We start from the raw sequence: 13,491 nt of genomic DNA, 5'->3' as shown, positions 1-13,491 counted from the left end.
GGTGCTCACAATGCAGCAGGCCGAGTTTGCAAATTTCTGCAGTTTTTTTCCATCCCTGTGTAGTGGCCCCTCTATAACAGTAGTGCAACCAGATAACCATCTTATCAAAGCAGATGAAACATTTTTCGATTCCTAGTAAAAGTATCAGCTACTTTGTAGAAATCTCTCTTTATTTTAAAATGCGATTACCTTAGTAAACTCAAGTTCCTGTATTCAGACTATCAGCCAAGATAAATAACATTTCTAGGAAGTACGACTTGTGCTCAAAATTCTCAGTTCCTTCTTAGAACACTTAGCACAGATTCACTGAATCTGATAAAAGAGTTTACAAACTTTAACACAGGGGTAGGCCAATCTGCCCATCCCATTCCTGCCAAATCCAGAGTATTCCCCCTCTTTATTTTTTGTATTTGTGCAACAGTTTATATTTATTTACTTGGAAGTCTTTCGTTTTTGTGCAGTTTTCATTGATTCTATTGTGTTTCTTGGCCCTACAAGAAATACCAACAAGAAAATAAATCTCAGGGTAGTACTTAGTGACATTTACTTTAATAATAAATTTAATTTGAACTTGGTTACTTCAACAAAAAATATGCATTAAATTTACTTATTTTTTTAGAGATACGGGACAGAACAGGCCCTTACAGCCCTTTGAGCTGTGCTGCCTAGCAACCCAACAAGCCCAATTTAACCCAAACCTAATCACAGGTCAATTTACAATGACAAATTAACCTAGCCAGCATGTCTTTGGACTATGGGAGGAAACCGAAGCACCCTGGGAAAACCCATGCATTCCTTACAGAGGACATAGGGATTGAACTCCGACACCCCGGGCTATAATAGCTTCATGCTAATTGCTATGCTACCATGGGGGCCATTAATCAACTACTGTGACAAAAGTTCGTGATTTACTTGTCACATGACCTCAAACACTGGTGAGTTGAATAGTCATGTTGGTTCAAGGAAGATTACTAGACTTGGTGTGCTTGGTGACAAGTGGTTATGGTCTCATGTCAGCAGTAAGGAAGCTAATAGAGAGGATTCCTAGGGATAGGTTTTATGTGCACTTGGGAAACCATGGCCTAATTAGGGACGGACAGCATGGTTTTATGCAGGGCATGTCTTGTTTTACTCACTTGATAGAGATTTTCCAAGGATGTGACAAGCAAGATTGATAAAGGTAGAGCTATGAACATTTTCTACATGGATTTTCAGTAAGGTATTTCACAAGGTCTCTCATGGGAGGCTCATCCAGAAGATTAAGATGCACAAGACTGTCAGTGATTTGGTAGTTTGGATTCAGAATTGGCTTGCCTATAGAAGACAGAGTAGAAATTGATGGGACTTATTCTAGCTGGACATCCATGACTAGTAGTGTTCTACAGGGATCCACACTAAGGCCTCAAAGTTGACAGATGATATAAAGATTGATGGTGTTGAAGATTGCCAAAGGATTCAATGTGTTACAGATCAGTTGGATGGAGAAATGGCAGACAGAGCTCAACCCAACCAAGTGAAGGGAGCGTACTTTCTGGAGATTAAATATAAAACGATATTACACGGTTAGTGGCAGGACCCTCAACAATGTTGAAATACAGTGGGCTCATGGGGGTCCAAGCCCATAGATCCCTGAAAGTAGCTTCACAGGTTGATAACGTGGTAGGAATTACTTATGTTGATGAGAGGTGGCTCCAAAATGACTCGACCCTCAATGATGACAGGTCCCAGCACAAGCATGTTAAAGACCGCAACCGTACTGCAACCTTACTTGATCAAACTGAGAGGTTCCAAGTTTTTGGATGGACTTGGAGTTGGCTGTGGTCGGGCTCCCAGAGTGCTGTATTGGCAAGCTGCAGCACTGGAGGTTCATGGCAGGAAGAGTTTTACTTCCTTCTACCGTCTGCGTGAGATGATGGGTTGTCGGAACTTTGAGACTTTCTTTTAAACTGTGCTATGGACTGCTCTTTATCAGATTATGGTATTACAGTGCTTTGCCCTGTTAAATCTATGTGTTATAATTATGTGGTCTTTGTCAGTTAGTCTTTTATCAATCATGGTTTTGTCTGCACCGTTGAAACTACATATTAACTATAACAATATGTAACTATGTGGTTTTGTGTAGGTCTTGTAGCTTTAGTTTTGTCTGATGGGTTTGTAGTTCCTTTCCGGGGAACGTGCTAAGACGGTAGCGCGATATCGATACACAGCAGCCTCTCCGGACTCTGGGTTGGGGATTACCAAACGTTATGTGGTTTTTCTTGCGTGGTCTGTTTTGTGCTTTTTCATGATATCATTACGGAGAACGTTGTCTCATTTTTAACTGCATTGTATTTGTGGTTTATAAATGACGATAAACTGAATCTGAATCTGATAATACTTGCCAAAGGGTTTCGGCCTGAAATTTTGACTATACATTTATCCATTGATGCTGCCTGGACTGCGGAGTTCCTCCAGCATTTTGTGTGTGTTGCTCGGATACATCTCCGCTTGCCCCTGGCAGTTACACCATCACGGAAGCCAATACACCCAACTTTGCGCAATATCAATAACTGGTTGGGGGTGCTCAGTACTACGAAGGACCAGACATTGCAGCAGTAGCACTGAAGTCCTGTGTTCCAGTTAGAGTCATGCTCTGATTTAGGTACAGCAACTTGAAAATCTCAGATGAAAGATGGCCCCAGTGATGTGTTGCAGACAGCTTACAAAAATACTAGATAGTCTTCTGCTAGATACACTTCCTCATCTGAACTGCATCTGCAGCCACAGGGCTCCCAAACTGGCTGCACTCACGACATCAGAGTGGCTGTGGGCTCCTTTGCAGAGACTCTGCTGTTCATGCTCTCTGTATTATCTGCTTGCTCTTTTATTGCTTGCACTATTTGTTCTTTTTTCTACATCAGATGTTTGACAGTCTTTGTGGTGTGGGGGACAGGGGTTAACAGGGTTCTGTTGTGTTTCTTTGCTTTGTGGACTTCTGCAAGGAGATGAATCTCAAGATAGTATACAGTATACATACTTAGATAATAAATGTACTTCGAACTTAGAACTAACCAAGTTCACAAAAAGCAGCCGAAACAACACACACACACACAATGTTGGAGCACATGTGGGAATGAATTAACAGTCAACATTTGGTTCAAGGCCCTCTATTGGGACTGGAAAGGAAGAGAGAAGGCATCAGAATAAGCAGGTGGGGGGCAGGGGAAGGAGGACAAGCTAGGTGATAGGTGAAGCCAGGTGGGTGTGTGAGGTAAGAAGCTGGAAGGTGATCGATGGAAAAGGTGAAGGGCTGGAGAAGAAGGATTCTGATACAAGAGGAGAGTGGACCATGGGAGAAAGGGAAGGAGGAGAGGCACCAGGAGGAGGTGATATGCAGGTGAGGAGAAGAGGGAAGAGGCCAGAGTGGGGAATTGAAGAAGAGGAAGGGGGAAGAGGGAAAAAAAAAATTACCAGGTTGGAAAAATTGTAAGTTCATCCCGTCAGGTTGGAAGCTACCTATGGTCATGTTCCTCCAACCTGAAAGTGGCCTCATCGTGGCAGAAGTGGCCATGGATCGACATGTTGGAACGGGAATTAGATAGGAATTTAAATGATTTGTCACCATTTTTATGGACAAAACAGAAGTGCTCGACGAAGCTGACCCCCAATCTGCCAAATCCCGCCTGTCTAACTGCTAGACAGACTACACTCAAGCAAAGCAAAGGGAAGTTTTGTCCAGAATGCTATCAAGTTACTCACCAATAATTTGCTCTGCAGTGTCCCCTGGACCATTTAGCTCCTTATCAGAACTCTGGTCCTAACAAGGACCAAAGAAGCAGAGATTGAGTAGACAGCCAGAGACTTTTCCCAGGTCATTACTTTATCATTTCTTGTCAGTCATCTTACGTACAGACACTCCTCTGCCGAGTGTTACTTTATGGATGGTGCCACATCAGCTCCAGAGTAATAATCATTTTGTTTGCCTTTAGACTTGTGCATGGAAATGACATTAAGCAATCTGGGATCTTGAGACCAAATCACAGTACATTATCATTGCTACAAACCTCAGCATTGTGATACCCATCCAAATCCTGGCATTGATCCAGAGGGGCAAAACAGCCCCCGAGTGGGGTGGGTGTGAGGCCACTTGCGCTACCCAGGACCGGTCACAGTGCCAGCCCACTCCAATGCCGTATCATCACCGCTCAAACCAGCCCCACACACTTCACTTGTGTATGGAAATGACATCAAATGTTCAAAGCAAATTTATCGAAGTACATATATGTCACGAACTACAACCTTCAGATTCATTTCCTTGTGAACATAGTTAATATATCCATAATAGAATAATAACTATAGTAAACAACTTTGAATAATTTTAAGGGATTGCAGAAAAATATGGAGGGGGGGGAGATAGGTCACAAGTAGGTTTCTTACACAGAGACGAATGGATGTGTAGAACACCCTGCCAGGGATGGTGGTAGAGGCAGATGTACAGTATTAGGGACTCTGAGATAGGCACATGGACAATAGAAAAAGGAGGGCTATGTAGGAGGGAGTAGGCGAAAAGGTCAGCACAGCATGGAGCTGGACTGTACCATTTGATGTTCTAAAGAGCTCAGTTCTAGGTGAGGTGAGGATGAGTGCCTTTGAAATCTCATCATTTCACTGAGTGTGACATCAAAAACGTCTTCCCTCGGTTTATTTCCTTCATTAACATTAGTGAGATACAGAAAACTGTCCAAGTTTTTGCAAACACTCCAATTGCACAATCATAATCTATAATTAAACCTTATTGTATTTGCACACATACCACACCTTAAGCAGTCAATAAACCCTGTGGTGCTGCCCAGAAATTAATGATTTGACAAATCAGTGCAGGTATAGAACATAGAAAGTACAACACAGGAACGGGCCCTTTGGCCCACAATGGTGTGCCAGACCAATTAAATTATTAATCAAATGGCCAACTAAAGTAATCCCTTTGGTCTACGCAGCATCCATATCCTTCCATTTTCTTCATATTCATGTGCCTATCTTAACATCTCTTAGAAGTCTCTTCAATGTATCTGCCACTACCACATCATTGTGGGAACAGTTCAGTGTTGGGATGAGTGAAGTTATCCCCTCTGGTTCAAGAACCTGACAGTTATTCCTGAACCTGGTGGTGTGGGTCCTGAAGCACCTGTACTTCCTTCCTGATGACAGAGGGCATGTCCTGGATGGTGGCACAAGCTTATCACAACTCTTAAAAAGTATCTGTCTCTGCAACCAAAGTTTCATATCCTACCACTCTCTGTAAAGAAAAAAATCTTGCCCCTCACATCTCCTTTGAAATTACCCCTTCTCACCTTAAATACATGTCCTCGGGTGTTAGACATTTCAGCCCTGGGGAAAAGATACTATCTATCTACACCAGGGGTGGGCAAACTTTTTGACTTGTGGGCCACAAAGGGTTCTAAAATTTGACAGGGGGGCCGGACCAGGAGCAGATGGACGGAGTGTTTTGGTAATACACCTCATAAGAGAAAATAAAATATCATGGGATATGTAGAAAACATGTGCTTTAATTTCAATTGAAAATGAACAAATGCATTACAACAAAATATCTGTCTTTGAAGTCCCATGGTATTTAGCTATTTATTGAAATGACTTTTAAAACACTGAAAATTAAATGAATAAAATACAGCTTTTTTTTTAATAGTAACAGTTATTATTTTAAAGCACTGAAAATTCAGTTATCCTTCAAGATATTATCATCATCACTCTCCTGACTGTCTTTATTTCAAAAACGGTAGGAGATGGAGGTCTACTTGTCCTGCTCCTTCTTATTCAATTGTCCCCTGTGCCAAAACTCAACAAAGACCAGCACAAGGACAGAACAGTGACAGCGCGCCAGTATGCGGAGCACGTTATTTGATCTGGAGCGCATTTTTTATTTTGAGAACGTACGTGCACCTGCGCACTACTCATGTCCATCACTTAACAGAAATGACATGTAACATGTAAGGCTTATTGAAAAAAATATTTTCAAATGCATTTTTTACATAACACAACGAAGAAACTTATTTTTTAATTTCAGTGGGAACAGTGTTGTTGGTCTCCCTTTTTAGCCAGCGCATCAAAGTCTGGATTTAGTTTTGTTGTGGTGATTCTCAGGATGGATCTGAGGTGTTGGTCAGTTAACTTGGATCTGTGGCTGGCTTTGTTGATGTTCATGACACTGAACGCCTGTTCACTCAAATAGGTTGAGCCGAACAAAGAGTAAAGCGCAAATGTGGAGTAATACGCTGCACCTCAACAAAGGTCAATGTATATAGAGTGCGTCATCTATTGGGAAAACGCCAGAATTGCGGGGAAAAACGTTAACAAGGTTTATTAATATAATTTCATCAAGTTCTGCGGACCGGATTAAAAAGCTTAACAGTCCGCATATGGCTCCCGGGCTGTAGTTTGCCCATGCCTGATCTACACTATCCTTTCCAGGGTAAGATTTTCTTCCCTAACATACAGAGTGGTGGGTGCATGAACCCCCCATGGGTAGAGGCAGATACATTAGGGACATTTAAGAAACTTCTAACTAGACTCCTGGATGATGGAAAAATGGAGGCATATGTGAAAGAGAAGGGTTAGATCGATCAGAATAAGTTAAAAGGTCGGCACAACATCATACACCACTGTACAGTAGTGTTCTACTGTACATTCTATGATTATCTCACAGAGCAGTCCACACTTACACTGTAGACTTCCACTGAAAAGAAAAAATACTTTTCACTATCCCCATTCCCATTCTGACAGTTTGAACCATGGCCTCCTCTTCTGCCATGATGAGGTGACTCTCAGGATGGAGGAGCAACACCACATATTCCATCTGGGAAACCTCCAAATTGAAGCTATGAACATCGATTACTCATCCTGGCAATTTTCTTTTTCTTGTCTTCTTTACCCTTCCTCTCTGAGAATTGCAGCTTTTTTTAAAATGTAGTCAGTCTTAAAGTACAGAGGTGGCCATTTGGAATTAAAATGAGGTGAAATTTCCTCACTCTAATGAAGGTGAATCTGTCGACTTCACTCCTCCAAAAAAGCTGTGGTTGCTCAGTCCATGGCTGCTTTATGAACTGAGATCCACTGATTTCAGATCAGCTACGATTTTGCACAAGGACTCCTAGTGCAAAACTCACAGGTTAAGTTGTGGCAAAGAAGGCAAATGCAATGTTGGCATTTATTTCAAGGGGAATAGAATATAAAAACAAAGGGATAATGCTGAAGATTTACAAGACACTAGTCAGGCCACACTTGAGTATTGTCACAGTTTTGGGCCTCATATCTCAGAAAGGGCGTGTTGTCATTACAGAGAGTCCAGAGGAGGTTCATAAGGATGATTCTGGGAATGAAGGAGTTAACATATGAGGCGCGTTTGGCAGCTTTGGGCCTGTACTCACTGGAATTTAGAAGAATGCATGGGGATCTAATTGAAACCTACTGAATGTTGAAAGGGCTAGATAGGGTAGATGTGGAGAGGAAGTTTCCTATGGTGGGGTATCCAGAGCTAGCGGGCACAGCCTCAAAAGTGAGGGGCGACCCTTAAGAACAGTGGTAAGAAGGATTTTTTTTTAGCCAGAGAATAGTAAATCTGTGGAATGCTCTGCCACAGGCTGTGGTGGAGGCCAAGTCAGTGGGTATGTTTAAGCTGGATGTTGATCATTTCCTGATTGGTCAGGGCATCAAAGGATATGGTGAGCGGCAGGTGTATAGGGTTGAGTGGGATCCGGGATCAGCCATAATGGAATGGCAAAGCAGACTCAATGGGATGAATGACCTAATTCTACTCCTATGCCTTATCATGCCCCCTTCTTATTGCTACCATCAAGGAGGTGGTACAGAATCTGAACACACACTCAGCATTTTAAGAATAGTTTCTTCCCGACCGCCAGATTTTGAACAGACAATGAACCCATGAACACTATCTCAGTATATTGCTCTCTTTTTGCTCTATTTATTTAATTAATCTTTTATATGTTATATAATTTCCTTGTTACGATTCATAGCATATATATATATATGGCACTGTACTGCTTCCGCAAAACAACAAATTTCACAAAATCTGTCATTGCCATTCAACCCGACTCAGAACACTGGAGATGTACTTCCAAGTGTTTTTTATAGACTAAGGGAGAAATTGTCTACCAGTGGCAGTGCCGGTAATCAGAGTCAGCTAGCATAATAAAGACAAATTGAGCAACAAATTATGCATTTAAATGAAATACAGAACAAATTAGAACACTACCAATACCTCTACAGTACTATCAAACTATATATTAATTCCTAATTTATCAATGGAGGAATTCATCCAGTGTACGCTGACGTGGTCTTTTGATAGACCGTAAATGGACAATAACACTGCAGACACCTAGTGTAAATAACAGATTGCCTTCATTGCTTTCCAAATGAAGTCAAAAAACAAAATGATCAAAAAAGAAATCCCTAAGAATCAGTGTCCGTCAGCCCAAATGAACATCATAACACATGCTCACAACTGATGCTATTCAAAAACTGCTTTTGTTCTTGAAGAGTTATTCCAAATAAGAGCTGCCCCGATTAACCAAAGGCCCAATTAATCAGAATTCACTGTATCTACACATTCACTGACTTTCAAAGATTTGGCAGAGATGTGACAGGACAACTTCTGTTCTGTTTTGTTGTGTTCTGTGTTGTTCTGCCAAGCATATTGGGCATGCAATGTTGGCGCCAGATTCTGTGGCCATGGCCACACCTAGGGGCTGAGCCAGCACATTCTGGATATTAATGCAAATGACAGATTTCATCTTACTTTTCAATATATATGTGGTAAGTAAAGTTGAATGCTTTCTGTATTCTATCTTCTATAACGTATGTGGTCCATGGCCTCTTCTTCTACAATGAGGCTTCTCCTAGGATGCAGGAGCAACACCTCATATTCCATCTAGGTAGTCACAACCTGATGGCATTAACATCCATTTCTCCTTCCAGTAATATTTCCCTCTCCCTTTCTTCTTCTTTCCCACTCTGGCCTCTTAACTTTACTCCTCACCTGCCTACCTCCTTCCCCCGGTGCCTCGCCTACTTCCCTTTCTTCCATGGTCCACTCTCCTTTCCTATCGGATTCCTCCTCCTTCAGCCCTTTACCTTTTCCACCTATCACCTCCCTGCTTCTTACTTTATCCCCTCCCCCAAACCACCTATCTTTGCCTAGCATCTTCTAGCTCAGGGGTGGGCAAACTTTTTGACTTGTGGGCCACAAAGGGTTCTAAAATTTGACAGGGGGGCCGGACCAGGAGCAGATGGACGGAGTGTTTTGGTAATACACCTCATAAGAGAAAATAAAATATCATGGGATATGTAGAAAACATGTGCTTTAATTTCAATTGAAAATGAACAAATGCATTACAACAAAATATCTGTCTTAGAAGTCCCATGGTATTTAGCTATTTATTGAAATGACTTTTAAAACACTGAAAATTAAATGAATAAAATACAGCTTTTTTAATAGTAACAGTTATTATTTTAAAGCACTGAAAATTCTGTTATCCAAGATATTATCATCATCTGTCTCCTCCTGTCTTTATTTCAAAAACGGTAGGAGATGCAGGTCTACTTGTCCTGCTCCTTCTTATTCAATTGTCCCCTGTGCCAAAACTCAACAAAGACCAGCACAAATTCAGAACAGTGACAGCGAGCTAGTATGCAGAGCGCGTTATTTGATCTGGAGTGCATTTTTTTATTTTGAGAACGTACGTGCACCTGCGCACTACTCATGTCCATCACTTAACAGAAATGTCATGGAACATGTAAGGCTTATTGAAAAAAATATTTTCAAATGCATTTTTTACATAACACAACGAAGAAACTTATTTTTTAATTTCAGTGGGAACTGTGTTGTTGGTCTCCCTTTTTAGCCAGCGCATCAAAGTCTGGATTTAGTTTTGTTGTGGCGATTCTCAGGATGGATCTGAGGTGTTGGTCAGTTAACTTGGATCTGTGGCTGGCTTTGTTGATGTTCATGACGCTGAACGCCTGTTCACACAAATAGGTCGAGCCGAACAAAGAGTAAAGCGCAAATGTGGAGTAATACGCTGCACCTCAACAAAGGTCAATGTATATAGAGTGCGTCATCTATTGGGAAAATGCCAGAATTATTAACAAGGTTATTAATATAAGGTTTATTAATATAATTTCATCTAGTTCTGCGGGCCGGATTAAAAAGCTTAACGGGCCGCATATGGCCCGCGGGCCGTAGTTCGCCCATGCCTGTCCTACCTTGTCCTCCTTCCCTTCCCCCACCTTCTTATCGCAGCATCTTGCCCTTTCTTTTCCAGTCCTGACCAAGTGTCTCAGCATAAAACTTTGACTGTTTATTCATTTCCATAGATGTTGCCTGACCTGCTGAGCTCCCCCAGCGTTTTGTGTGTGTTGCTCTGGATTTCCAGCATCTGCAGAAACTCTTCTGTTCTAGAACACTGATTAATTTTACTTCAGTCATAGCAATGTAGCCTAAATCAAAAAGATTCCTCAAATTAAACATTTAATTCATTCAACTACCAATTAAACCAAGAATGAGTACTTCACAGCCATAGGAAGTAGTGGAAATCCCCTGAGATTTTACAAAAGCGTTTCCTGCTAATCTCTGCATCAGAATATTTCCCTGGGAGATTCAAATGAAGATACCAAAAACCATTTTCTAGTACCTAGATACACTCAGCTACAGAATACAAGAAAAAAAAAAATGGGGTATCCACATCGTCTTGTGATTCGCCACCTTTGGAAGTGCCCTTTAATCTCAAGTCTCAAATAGACAACCCCTGAAACTGCTCCATCACAACCTCTGATCTCTCCACTTCTCAGGAATACATCCGTTAAACCTCAACCGAAGTCCACCCTTCTTTTAGTAGACAGGCCTAATTATAGAGGATTAGCACAGCTCCAATGCCACGTTTAAGTTTGTTGACGACACCACCATCACTGGCTGAATCAAAGGTGGTGACGAATCAGCCAGAATATAGGAGGAAGATTGACAATCTGGCTGAGTGGTACCATAACAAGAACCTCTTCCTCACTGTCAGCAAAATCAAGGAGCTGATTATTGACTTCAGGAGGAGGAGGAAATCAGAGATCCATGAGCCATTCTTCATCAGAGATGTAAAGTGTCAGCAACTTTAAATTTCTTGGTGTTAGTATTTCGGAGGACCTGTCCTAGACCCAGCACGCAAGTGCAATTAGGAAGAAGCACCACAGAGCCTCTATTTTATAAGTTTGAGAAGATTCAAAATGTTATCTAACACTTTGACAAATTTTTATAGATTTGCGGTGGAAACTATATAGACTGGTTGAATCATAGACAGGTATGAAAACACCAATGAATGGAAAGTCCTACAAAAAGTAGTGGATACAAAGCAGTATATGACAGGCGAAGCCCTCCCCACCACTGAGCATTATCTACAGAGAACATTATTACTGGAAAGCAGCATCCATCCTCAGAGACCCCCACCATCCAGTCCATGCTCTCTGCCCTCTGCTCCCATTAGGAGAGTGGTTCAGGAGCCTCAGGTCTCACACCATCAGGTTCAGTAACAGTATTACCCTCAACCATCAGGCTCTTGAACCAGAAGGGATAGCTTCACTCACCACAACCTACACACTCACTTGATAGGACTCGAAACCTCGTGTTCTCAATATTTATTGCTTGCCTATATGTGTATATTACACTTGCATAGATTGTTATCCTTCGATGTTTGCCGTCTCTGTCATGGGCAGTTTTTCATTGATGTTTTTGTTTCCTTTCTATTTACTATGAATGCCCACAAGAAAATAAATCTCAGGTGATAAACTTTACAGTGCAAAAGTCTTAGACACATATATAGCTAAACTTTTGCATAGTACTGTAGTCATTCTATGTATAGTACTGTACTGCTGCTACGGAAAAAAATAATTACATAACATATGTGAGTGCCAATGAACTGGATTCTGATATCGGTCTCTACCGAGGACTGCGAGTGGGAAGGAGGCAGGGAGAGGGGAATCACTGTTGGGAAAAGGGGAGGGGGGGAGGAAGTGGGAAGCACCAACTGTTCAGAATCAAATGACCTTGCCTGGTGTCTCAGGGCTGGAAGTGTTTGCACCCACGCCTCCTAGCATTCCTTCTCTGCCACCTGTCCCACACCCCTTCTATGGTGCTCCACCTTCACCATTCCTGTCATTCCTCCGTCTCCACCGCATTTGCTTTCAGGATGAGGCTTTTCATTCCAGGATGAAGGAGATTTCTTCCTTTTTTAAACAAAGGGGCTTCCCTTCTTCCACCATCAACTCTGCTCTCAAACACATCTCTCCCATTTCCCGCACATCTGCCCTCACCCCATCCACCTGCCACCCCACTCGGGATAGGGTTCCCCTTGTCCTCACCTACCACCCCAACAGCCTCCAGGTCCAACATATAATTCTCCGTAACTTCCACCACCTCCAACGGGATCCCACTACCAAGCACATCTTTCCCTCCCCCACTTTCTGCTTTCCACAGGGATCGCTCCCTACGCGACTCCCTTGTCCACTCGTTCCCCCCCATCCCTTCCCACCGATCTCCCTCCTGGCACTTATCCTTGTAAACGGAACAAGTGCTACACCTGCCCTTACACTTCCTCCCTCACCACCATTCAGGGCCCCAGACAGTCCTTCCAGGTGAGGCGACACTTCACCTGTGAGTCGGCTGCTGTGGTATACTGTGTCCGGTGCTCCGGGTGTGGCCTTTTATATATTGGTGAGACCCGACACAGACTGGGAGACCGTTTTGCTGAACACCTACGCTCTGTCCACCAGAGAAAGCAGGATCTCCCAGTGGCCACACATTTTAATTCCACGTCCCATTCCCATTCTGATATGTCTACCCATGGCCTCCTCTATTGTCAAAACGAATCCAAACTCAGGTTGGAGGAACATCTTCTATACCGGCTGGGTAGCCTCCAACCTGAAGGCATGAACATTGACTTCTCTAACTTCAGTTAATGCCCCTCCTCCCCTTCTAACCCCATCCTTGACATATTTAGTTGTTTCTTTTCTCTCTCTCTCTGCCTGTTCTCCATCTCCCTCTGGTGCTCCCCCCCTTTCTTTCTCCTGAGGCCTCCCGTCCCATGATCCTTTCCCTTCTCCAGCTCTGTATCACTTTCACCAATCACCTTTCCAGCTCTTAGCTTCGTCTCACCCCCTCCGGTCTTCTCTCATTTCGCATTTCACACTCCCCCCACTACTTTCAAATCTCTTAGTATCTCTCCTTTCAGTTAGTCCTGACGAAGGGTCTCGGCCCAAAACGTCGACAGTGCTTCTCCTTATAGATGCTGCCTGGCCTGCTGTGTTCCACCAGCATTTTGTGTGTTGCCATTCCTGTCATGTATTGCTCCCGCCTGATTTACAAACTTGCCCTCTGCTCCAAATTGACAAATACGGTACTGTGCAAAAGTCTTAACACCCTTGCTATATAATTGTGCT

The 13,491-nt window shown here is 42.6% G+C and overlaps 1 protein-coding gene across 2 annotated transcripts in view; it reads right to left on the bottom strand.

Annotated features, from left to right (window-relative positions):
- ccdc50a (coiled-coil domain containing 50a) overlaps positions 1-13,491 on the bottom strand; it is a 144,941-nt gene that overhangs the window by 117,129 nt on the left and 14,321 nt on the right. The window lies entirely within an intron of this gene.

Source organism: Hypanus sabinus, unplaced genomic scaffold (genome assembly GCF_030144855.1).
Source record: "Hypanus sabinus isolate sHypSab1 unplaced genomic scaffold, sHypSab1.hap1 scaffold_410, whole genome shotgun sequence".
In the NCBI taxonomy this organism is placed as follows: domain Eukaryota; kingdom Metazoa; phylum Chordata; class Chondrichthyes; order Myliobatiformes; family Dasyatidae; genus Hypanus; species Hypanus sabinus.
Note: the sequence above shows the minus strand (reverse complement) of the source record. Positions and strands in the feature narration are given on the sequence as shown.